Below are 11,855 nucleotides of genomic sequence, written 5' to 3'. Positions count from 1 at the left end.
CAGGCACCACTGAAGAAAGGAGATGCCAAAATTGTAAGCCGAATGGCTTTCGAGAATGAGATATGACAGAGGAAACATGGGCTGCAGGTGAATTTTCGCAAGTCATCCATTCAGTTATGTCCCTCAAAATCATTTATCTTTGGTATAAATTTTATTTTAATTTCAAACCCCCAATCCGCCCGATAGCATAGCTTAATCCTGGCCATTTTAGAGAAAACTCAGTCAAATAAGTTTTCTCATTCAAATCGGGAACATTTTTTCAGTCAATTCAGGATTTTCACCCCTCCTCCCATTCCCGGGATTGTGCCTGAATTCCAGGGAGCTCTCAGAGAGCCGCAGGGCTGGATGAGAGGGCAGCCTGTGGAGATGGGCATCTGGGTTTTCCATCTGGCTTCTGGTTATTGGTCTAGGAAGGTCACCCCATACCCCTCTCATCTCAATCTCAAAGCACCTTCAGGCCTGCTGGCCTCTGTTACTTTCGAGCCTTTCGTAATGGAGTGGGGAGGGCTCGGGGACAAACATTTTGGATGCTCTTCCGCACTACTCTAGGGTCATAGGCCACCTCACAGTTGTGTCAGGCTGCCACCAGGATTACGATCTCCCACCACACATGTCAGGGGAAATTCCATGAAGCTGTCACCTCCCAGGTCTTCACCAAGGAGCAAAGCATAGAACCTCTGCTTTTGGATCCCACAATCAGATTTCTCTGGAGGATCCAGCGATGAATCTTCGGGAACAGGAACTTGCTCGGGGACCTACAATATCCATTTGCCCCTCACTTCCTTTCTCTTCCTGCCCTCGTCACCAGGCCAAAGGATGTTTATCTTATTTGAAAATTTAAAAAAAATTATGCTGCAAGAGCCATTATCAAGGACTATTCTCAATTTATATTTATGATACCAGCTTTATACCCAGAGTTCTTCAGGGATGGTGGCAGAGACTGCTGTTTACAACTCTATATCCATTCTCTCCTTCCACTTTTTTTTTTTTTAAATATATCTTTATTGATTTCAGAGAGAGGAAAGGAGAGGGAGAGAGAGAGCTGGAAACATCAATGATGAGAGAGTCATTGATCGGCTGCAGCCCACAACCCGGGCATGTGCCCTGACCGGGAATCGAACCCTGATCGCCTGGATCCTAGGTCGACGCTCAACCGCTGAGCCACGCCCGGCCGGGCTCTCTTTCCACTTTAATAACAGAGTGTGTCCTACAAAAGATTCTATTTTCTGGGCTCCCTTGCAGCTAAGCATGTCCATGTGACTAAATTCTGGCAAATGTAAGAATGCATGTTTTGTGGGCCTTCTGTGACGGCTGCGTGACCTGACTCAGCGGGAAGGGATACTCTCGCTTTTCCCAGTTCCTATTGCCTCGGATGCAGATACGACGGCTCCAGCTCCAGCAACCATCTTGTGCCAGGAGGTAATCTTGCGGCTGCAAGCTAGTCCTAGGAGGGAACTGAAATGCAGATAGAGTCTCAGTATCTGATGACAATACCAGCTCTACCCTACCAGACTCATTTCTTTCTTACAAAAGAAGTTTCTACATGTAAGCCTTTTTTTCTGTTTTATGAAGCCTTTTGTTTCTTTGCAATTATATTGTAACCACCCTTTGCTAAGAACCATCAGAAGGACATCTTCTTGCTGCCTGAATAGAGAGAAAAAAGCCAATGTTAGTATTTCAAATGTTATATCTTTATACATGAAATTTATCCAAGCAGTCACCGTGCCTTGGATAAAAGCTTGGAATTTAGAGTTTAAAGAGCTAAGAGAAGACCTACAGAAAAATGAAAAGTTATCAATAAATTTGATGATATCTGAAAACAGCTCTTCAGGAGTTTGTTTGAAAACAGTGGCTGAGAATCACATATTCTGAACTGCCTCTGGCAGCTGCTACTCAACACCTGCGTGTTCTCCCCTCAACATCTGTATCGTGTTTCTTTGTCTCTGCTACTGAATTTCACAGTACGCCCTCAGTTAACATTTGCTTACTGATCTGGAGCTTGTCTGGTTGCCCCGTTAATGAATGCACAAGTCATCAACCTCATGAATAACTTACTGCTCCTCTGTGTTGACAATTATAACAAATTCTTCCACCTTAAGGAACTAATGGCTATTCAACCATGGTTAACGGAATTAAGTTTCTGAAATGGGTACATAGCACAGGACATGTCTTTGTTTTATCTTTCCTGCAAGGTTGTGATTCATTTCATGACCTAATTTGGTGGTTTAGACATTGATTTAGCTGGGTAATCTGGAGAAATAGAATTAATTCCAATAAAAGTTCAGTTTATATTAGAATACATTCAAATAGAAGTCAAGGTATTTATGTTTCATCAAGACTATCCTCCCTTTGAAGATTTACTTTTTTTATTAAACATTCAGAAGACATGATCTCAAGTTTTGCAGTACATAAATTAACTGGTTCTTCGATCAGACACCACAGGCACAACCATGTCGACCAGAAGGCCATGGAACATGTTTTTTCAGGATAGCCTTGATTTTTTTGTTAAATTAGTATGTTTATACTCCACCTGTTCCACAAAAAATATAATTTCACTCACAAGGACATACACAATAATACCAATAAAATTAAATACAGGATCAGGATAAAAAAATGAAGAAAATCAAGATCAAATAAAATATAAGGACAGAAACCCCAGGAACCTGAGCCAGCAATTGTTGTTTCCCATTTGTCTCTGAGCTTCTGGAAAGCCAAAGCAAAAGAGAAAGCACAGTGTCACATAACTCTCATTATTTAAAAAAGGAAGCAGACAGCTTCCTCAGGAGGTGCATGTTTTGTCCTGGCACCAAAGTCTCAAAGAAATTTATCATTTGGGACTTTACAGGGTCCCTGAGCTGCACAGTGGAAAAAATCCTCAACGTAATTCACAAAGTAGCAAATTGTTGTGACTCACTTTCTTTTACCTTAAACCCAAGCCGAGGAGATAACTCCCTCAAAACTCAAAGAATGACCTCCCAAAGTGGTGTCCTGAGGAGCAATGCTCTGAAGGAAGCGACTAGGAACGTCACTTTTAAAAAAAGAATCACGTTCAAACAGGTTTGGGAAACACCGAGTTAATTAAAGTCCAGCAGGTTTTTTCGTTGCAGGATTTCTTGGAAACTTTGATATATTGCTGTGCTTGTAGGGGGAGGGGAGGATTATGTGATGCTTATTTTACCACAGAAGTTTTTCTTCTGAGGTTCACCTATGAGCAATCTCCGAATTCTCTGGCACAGAGTTTGGAAAGGATGAGCCATGGTAAACTGGTGGAAATAGTGATGAGAGGGCAGAACAGATGCTTTTGTGGTTAAAAGCATATGCATTGGCATTGGGCAGATTTGGGTACAAATCCTGTCTCCAACACTTACCAGTTACGTTGCACTAACTACTGAGCTTTCATTTCCTTACTCATAAAATGAGGTTTATTTTTCCAATATAATAACTCTAGGATTGAGCTCTCCAGGGCCAATGTATCTCTTCATGAATGTTGTCTGGGCCCGGGCTCTGTCTTTCCGCTTTGGCATCCTTAACACAGAGTCCTCTGTCTTCATGCTTGTTGCCTCGTGGTTGCAAAGTGGCTGCTGCACCCTCACCCTCACACCAGCACTTCAGTCATGAAAAAGCAGAAGCGATGTCAGTTACTTTCGAATAGCCAATCCACAGTCTCAGCCAGAGGGGGATGATAAGAGACCCTCCCTCAAATAATTATTTTGAGAATTAAATGAGATAATGAATGTGGAATATTTACATAGTGCCTGGTACTAGTGATCAATATCAGTTATTAATGTTCATAGGTAGCCTGGGCTCATTGTGATGCAACTGTAGCCATTGGAGCACTTGGAAGAGGGACAGATCATTCTTCAGCCAGTGACCAGTGAGTCTTCCTTTCCTCACTGTGGCTTAACAGAGACAAAAGATCAGACTTACTCCACGTGTTCTTATAAGACTCTGGAATACCGGTAGGGAGAGGCGCTACCTGAGAGCAGGTGCTCTGGAAAGCAGACAAGCAGGAGGGAAGTGGCATCCGATTGCACCAGTGAGACACCTAGCAGGCCTCTCCCCGGGGAGAGGCTCATTCCACCTCTAAATGAAGGCCTGGTATAGGGTTCCTAGGCTAGAACTGGATTAGAGGACAGTTTTGATGACAAACCTTGGTCAAATCCAATAAATTTCTGTATCACAGAATATAGACAAGATGGTTTTGGAAAGTCTCGATTCTAAATGTTCTATCCTGTTGTTAGGCCATGGATATAATGAGTAACTGTATTTAGAGGTAACATTTTTAAATATTAACTAACAAACCTATATGTTGAATATTTACGATAAATTCAATATTGTCTTGTGGCTGTGCGGAGCCGATTAACATTTGAGACTTTTGGGGAAATATTGGAAAAAATGTAATATATTAGGGAAAAATTCATTGGCAATTACAAGGAAAAGAAAAAGAGCTTGACAAAAAATTAACTTGGGACGAAACATTATCATAGGGAATGAAAGCCAGGCTACTAGGGTGACAAGGAGGGCAATGACATTGACTAACGGCTGAGGCTCAGTCGACACCTGCTATGTGCCAGGCCTGTTGTAAGCGCTTTGCAGACCACAAGCCATGGATTCTAAATAGGTGATCTCCCCTGGGCGTGACTGCTCTGTGTCCACACCAGCCCTGGGTCTGACATCAGATCTGTGATGTGAGTTTGCGCTTCTGTCATTCTCATTTCCTAGGAGAGCCCGACAGCATCTAGCCAGCACCTGAGGGGCCGGGGTTTGAACAGCCATCATCCTCCTGGGCCCGAGCCCTTACGATGTAAGATGTAGACTTGTGTGTGCACAGCTTTTATAGGGCATTTTTAACCACTTCTCTTAAAAAAGATGAATTTGAGATTTGTTGGGAGTTGAGCATTGCCCCACTGAGAGATGAATCTGGACTAGATGACCCAGGCTCTGTTCCAGCTACACGATTTTTTTCTTCACTACAGTATCTAATACCTGTTTCCTCTAACGCGGGGTGGGGGGAGGCAGGGCAACAATGAGTCATTCCCGGAGCCAGGCCAGCTCCTCCTGTGGTGCCCAGAGGAAAAGGGCCTGACCCAGAGCCACTGAACCGTTTGGCTCCGCTCCACTGCCTTCCAGCGGAGCAAGCGGCTGGGCCGCGCCCTGCGCCGCCCGATTTCTCACACAAACTCCAAGCTCCCCTTTGAATTCGTGTTTCTCCCTCCCTCGGCCTGTCCCGGGGTTTCTCTGGCACCTCAAGTTCATTGCCAGAGGTCACCTTGAGCCCTCAGAGGCGCAACCTGGAGCGTGAGTCACGTCCTTGGAGCAGGGCTTTAGCCGTTTCCTACGCCCTGGGCGGCACCCCTCCCTTCCCTGCTCTCAGTTCAGGACGTCAGAGCAACCTCAGGGCCACTCCACTTAGGGGGACGGAGCAGGAGCCCCGAGGGACAGGCGAGTAGCTGCAGTAAGTTACCTTCCGCCAAAATAACAGAATGAACATTATCTTGTTCTACTCAGCATTTTCAGATATTGTTTTGTCCTTTAAAGCCACATACCTCCGACCGCCAGGGGCCCACGGCAGGCTGCCCCAGGATCTCCCACACAGCATTTAATTACTTCAAACTATAATCTCCTGAGAAGGAGCAGGAATGAAAGGAGCCGACTCTCCTCTGTGCCCTGAAAGGGGGAAATAAATCTCCGGTGATGGGTGCCCTCCCCACCCCATCCCTGGGGAGCTTCTAACAACATACACCCCAGCCCCACTCTAGTCCACCTACAGAGTCTGGGATTGGGCCTGGTTGGTCCTTTCTAAAGCTCCCAGGTGATTCTAATGTGCAGTGAAGGTTGAAAAATCTGTGCTCTGTGCTAAACTTAATGTTAAATGTCAAGGTTGGAGAGTGAACAAACTGTTCCAGAGCCAAAGTACGCATGCCGAGTGTGGGACAGCCTATGGATTATGAATTATTTTGACACTCATACCCAAAGAGCTTGACTTCCGATTTCATTTGCTGCTGCTAGAAATGCAACCAGCATTGTTTTCTCCAGCTTGAATTCGGAGTAGGAACTGAGCACAAAGACTCGAGCTGTTTCCCCAGGTTGCCTCAGCAGTAAGAGGAGAACTTGGCAAGAGAGTAAGAACTTTCGGCCTTTTGTGGACTCCCCGGAGCCCCACTGCTCCTACTGACCGCTGCCCAGTGTGGCTCAGCTGCTTGATTCCCAAGCACCAGGGACAATGCATCTTAAAACTGGGGCAAGTCAGAAATCGCTTCCCAATGACAAGTAGAAAATATCTTCAGCACCCCGTTTCTGGGAGACTTAGTAAAAGCTAAGGAAAGTATGCCCCAGCTTGTAACAATTTACCGAGAAGGAAGAGAGAGCTTGCAAGCTCTACCAACTTCGGACGCATGGACTTGGAGGCTGGTTGTAGAAAAACCCATTACGCCCGGTGTGAATCCCCAGGGGCAGGAAGGTAGTGAGGTTTCTCTCATGTGACCTTTCTTTCTCAGGACCTTCCGAAAGTGTCCGGATATAGAATTCAAAGATCCCTGTGGTGGGACAGCTCTGCAGCAGGGGGAGATCAGGCAATGAGAGCTCGGAGGAGGCACTATTTCAGGGAAAGGGAAGGGACAGAACCCTCTGCCAGCCTCCCTGTTCCCGTGACTGCCCTTCCCTCTGCAGGTGCCAAGAGGAGACAACACTTGGAAGAGCTTTGCCGTCACGTGAGAAAAGGCAAGCTCCTTCAGCTTACGTCTTCTAGACCAAAGTGACTGAGGAAGGGGAGAGCCAGAGGCAGCAGACGAGAGGAAGAAGCCTGGAGCAGGGACGGTCTCCTAGTTGCCCTCAGGTCATCTGAGCGGGGTCGCCGGCTTTGCTTCCTGTAGAGCCAGGTGCACCATCAGAAGGCCTTCCCTTCGCTCAGGGGGCTCCATGCCAGAGCCCAGGGCTGGAGAGAACTAGCATCCTGGTGTGCAAGCGAGCGATAGCCATTCGCCCCGCCTTAGGGGGCAAGAGAAGTGCGCCCCACCTAACTGTCCCCACATGGCAAGTTGTTCGCCTTCCCAATGTCTCAACATAAGACATCCCAGGACTCAAAGCATCTTGATTTCCCCGAGAGGAAATTGGCATTCGTAACTGTCAGGAATATGATAGGCTATGAAAGCTAAATAAGTTGGGCTATTAACATATACTTTGAAATACATCTTTGAAATTGAAAAAAAAGCTTTTGTGTTTAGAAGAGGTCGTCTTAAACTTATCCTCATTGTTGGAATTGTTATAGATGTCCCCCTTTTTCCCCCCTGGAGAAGAGGGGTCATTTAGACTCGAAACAGAAGACTGAGTCCTTTTGGGGGACAGATCTACCTAGTCTTTCCCCCAGTAGTTTCCGATACCCACCCCTTCCGCCAGGCTTTGGAATTTTAAAGGTGTGGTCTTGAGAGAGGGGGAGTCAAGAGAACCCCAAGACATCTGTGGGATTGAAGTGAGACAGTGAGGAGAGGAGAGGTTCTTTCCCAGGCGAGCCCCCCGAGGCAGGGCAGACAGTGGAGAAAGGGCAGCATGGTCTGTGTGGGCTGGGGGCCAGGGCAGCCCACCGATGCCGAGCCCAGCCCGGAGCAATGGGAGCAGCTCACGGGCCCCAAGCTGCCCCGAGGCAGAGGGTCTCAGCAGCCCAGAGGTGCTTTCCTGCGCCCAGCAGGGCTTAAGATGCGACAGAATGTCTCCTGGGCACCCAAGAGAACGTAAGAGAGCCACAGGGTAAGAGGAGACCTTGGAGGCTGGAATGAAAAATCGTGCAGCCCGAAGCCCCCACGCTCCCTCTCCCACTCCCCGCCCAGCATTTTGGCGCTCCTGGTACGCAGCTACAGCTCAGGAAAGGTGGGAGCCCTAAATAGACTGAGATTACATTTCTTTCACCTGGGCCAATGAAGTCGCGACTGTAATCAAAACCAGAACTTGAATAAACCTGTTACATTTCTTGAATGCCTAAGTTTGCAGACTGATCTTCGTACCAGCTGCAGTATTAGGCAGGGTCCTCACTATTTTCCATGTGAGCTCAGAACCTGTCACTGGACATAGTTATCATGATACCCAGCTAGTCCAGCCACTTGTCCCCCCTCCCTGGCATGGAAAACATGCCTTTAGTGGAATTTAGAGGCCTTTGGGGAAAGACAGAACAATACAGTCTGCTCTTTACCCCCTCACATTTTTATACACGAATGAGAAAACATTTTCACATCGTATAATTTGTTTCTATTTTATGGCGAAAACATCTGTTTTAGGAATTCTTACATTTTATTTCCAGAAATCTATCTTCATAATCTTTCCATAAAGTCTCGAGAATGTTTTGCTTTTTTTTCCTCTAAGTTCTTTCAAATCACAGCGTGATGCTCTTAATGAGACTCTGAATTGCGTCATCCTGGGCTTACAGTGTCCTTGCATTTTCTTGTTCCAAGAGCTGGGTGGAAGCTGAGGTTAGTGAATAAAAACGTAGACCAGGAACAGGCCCCAACTCTTTTGTGGGAGCCCAGGTGCTTCAAAAGAGGCAGGATGTCAGGGAGGACACTGCGTTCAGGCTTCAACATGGTCCTTCTTTCCTGAGCTGTCAGCTGGAATATCTTCTTCCTGGTTGAATGATTTCTCTAGGTCTTACGTCTCCAGGCCAAGTATCTCTGCTTCCTTTGGTGTCTAGGTCTTCCAGCCAAGAAGCAGGTTCCCACAGTTCCACATCAACAGTTCAAGTTCCTGGAAACCTGTGCAAAGTGCAGGTGATTGCGGGCCCTCAGGTCGCCAATTCTTGCCTGGAAGGTTGAGATCACAGGCCAGTTGATATCACAGAATCCTGGGTTTAAAACTGGTTAAGAACTTCTCATTGTATGACCTTACCCAGGGTAGGCAACAACTCTTTTTTTGTTCTTGTCGTTAACCCTTACCCGAGGATATTTTTCCATTGATTTTAGATAGAGTGGAAGGGAGAGAGGAGACAGAGAGAGAAACATCGATGGGAGAGACATCAATTCGTTGCCTGTCACACATGCCCCAACTTTGGCCCAGGGATCAAACCTGCAACTCAGATACACGCCCTTGACAGGGAATCGAACCCATGACCCTTTGGTGTGCTGGCCAATGCTCTTACCACTGAGCCACACTGGCCAGGGTCTGATACCACAGGATCAGATCCCACAGGCAGGTAAGAAGTGCTAACCTTGAAAAAGGTACATTTGGGGTGCGTGAGAAGAAACGCTACTTAAATAGGATGCCAGCTCTCTGGTACATTTACCCTGAAGAGCTGAATCTTATATGCCAGGACTTGCCTGTGTCCTGAACATTTCAGGGCTGGGTCACAGTTCAACAATAATAAACAACCTCGTGTGTATCTTCAGATGCTGGGCACTGTGCTAAGTGCTTTGCATAGATATCCTTACTAAATGCTCCGGCTCCTAGGAGATACCATTAGCAAAGAGGAGCATGACAAGGTTAAATGAACTGGCCAAGGTCACAAAGCTAATAAGCGGTGAAGCAGATTCGAACCCAGGGGATCTGATTTAAGATCCCATCCTAGAGACACTGTGTGGTCGGCTGAGCCAGTGGTGCTCAGCCCGGCTGCACATTAGGCCCCCTGAGGAGTCTGACACATCTTGATGTCCAGATTGCAGCCCAGACCAACTGAGCCAGAATCTCTGGGCTGAGACCCGAGCATGAATAGCTGTGAAAGCTCCCCAGGTGATTCCCATGTGCCGGCATATTGCAAACCATGGTGCTAAGCAATCATAATTATTTCCAGCTGCTCCCTGTTTTTTAACTAGAAAACAATTCTTCTCCAGGCTGTTGCTTCCCACAGCAGTGGGTAAGGGGTCACCGTGCACAACGTGTGCTGCTCCTGCACTGTCCTTTCTCCTCGGGGACCCAGCTAGCCCGGGCCTTCATTCTCCTGTTCTGGAACGGAGGGAGGAGTGGTTACCATGGTCATCACTATTTAATCACTTAGATTACTATTGCTAAGATATATAATACTTAGGTTTGTAATACATGTTAGACTCAAAAGTTAATCAGTATTACCTTCAAAAGAATTTTAATATTGTGGCACAAATCAAAAGACAGCCACTGCCTTTGTTGCTGTTAAGAAAATCAAGTTAAAAGAAAAAAGGCGAACTTACGCAGATTTGTATCCAGGATGCTATCATTGATCCTAGCATTAGCACTGACAACTTGGAGGTGCTGAGACACTGACGCTACAAAAAGGGCCGTGAAATCCGTTGTGATAGGAAGGAAATTAACATTTATTGAGCACTTACTCCTGGTGCAGTGGACAGAGCATGGGTTGCTATAAACAGGCAGACATGGGTCCAAATCCCTGCTCTGCCATTTAGCAGCAGCATGGTCTTGGGCCTGTAATTCTCAGTTTTCTCATCTGCAAACTGGGCCTGAAAAGGCTCACCTGGTGGATTTAATTGATTAGAGGGAGTATGTGTGAAGCTCCTGGCTCTGTACCTGGCTCAGGGCCATGATTATTATGTGGCAGACACCATGTCATCTACATTGTTCTCTCGCTTAATCCTCACAATACACTCAAAAAGATGCTGTTATTTCCACAGACAGGAAGTGAGCCTCAGAGAGGCTCCTCTGCTTGCCCCAGGGCACACAGCTGTCAGATGCCAGGTTAGGATTAGTCTCCTCCACCCGAAGCCCGGTCTCTGTTTTCCTGGCTGGCTGGCTGCCACCTCCTGTTCCACAGGCCACCCTATGGCAGATTCATCTATAGAACAGAAAGACATACCCTCTGGATAATGAGGTACAATTAAATAGGCAAATAAAACTTTTCGGCTATCCCCTGGCACGTGGCGATGTCATGAAGAGGGCTATTTGGATCAGAAAGGGCAAAGCTCACCCTTTTCCTTTTCAAGAGGAGCTCCCCCTGGAGAAGGCCTGGCAAAGGAGCTAAAACTGCAAAGCTCGCTGTGCAGCAAATGCCCAGATTTAGCTTTTTGCTGGGTTAAAAAAAATCCGGGGAGCAAACCCTCAACTGAGACACGTGTCCTCAATGCTTCAGCCACTGAGGCAAACTGGCCAGGGCCTTGGCCATGCTTTTATAAGACCTTCTGGAAGCTTTCAGGCCTCACTCATTTCATTTCATGGGCCAGAACTCAATCATGCAGCTACTCCCAGCTGCACAGGAAGCTGAGAAGCGTGATCTTTATTTTAAGTGGGCATGTGCCCTGCCGGGGAAGACAGGGCGAATGGGTATTGCAGTTCTAGACCAGGAGTCTCCGCCAGAGCAGGTTTTTTCTGTAAATTTCTCCAGTTTAACACCATGACAGCCAAATAAAGCATGTCTGCCATCTGGTGTAGCAGAGCTGACAGTTTTATGAACCCTGCTTGCAGGAGCAAATTCAGATGGAATTCATTTCTGCAGCACGCAGGCAGCCAGTGAGTGCGGCTAGTGAAGGTCAGAAACAGGTGCAGGGCTTAGACAGATGGGCAAACAAGCGTGTCGGGGAGCCAAGGGGGGCCGGGGGAGGACTGTGGGGGTGGGCAGCAGGAAAAGGGAGAGAACATAGTCCTTCACCTGCGCACCCAAGGAGTGCCTGGGGCATTGGCAGAATGGGGAGGTCCCTGGCTGCCGTGGCTTCCACCTTTGGGTCTTAGCAGCGATTCTGAGGGGTGCAAGTTCAATCTCCTTTGGTGCACAATTCTCTTCTTTCTGACCTTCACCAAGGGTGCCCAGTTACAATAGGTCAGAGGCATCCCCCGGGGGGGGGTGTAAGGGAGCCTGAGCCAGACACAAACCCCCCAAGAGCTCACTAGCCCTCTGTAGTTACTGCCACCACCCTCTTAGACTTGGGCTCAGTGTTGAGTCTCCCAGCCAGGCT

The sequence above is a fragment of the Miniopterus schreibersii genome, assembly GCF_964146895.1.
Source record: "Miniopterus schreibersii genome assembly, chromosome: 17".
In the NCBI taxonomy this organism is placed as follows: domain Eukaryota; kingdom Metazoa; phylum Chordata; class Mammalia; order Chiroptera; family Miniopteridae; genus Miniopterus; species Miniopterus schreibersii.
The sequence above is the reverse complement of the archived record's forward strand: the minus strand, read 5'-3'. Positions refer to the sequence as shown.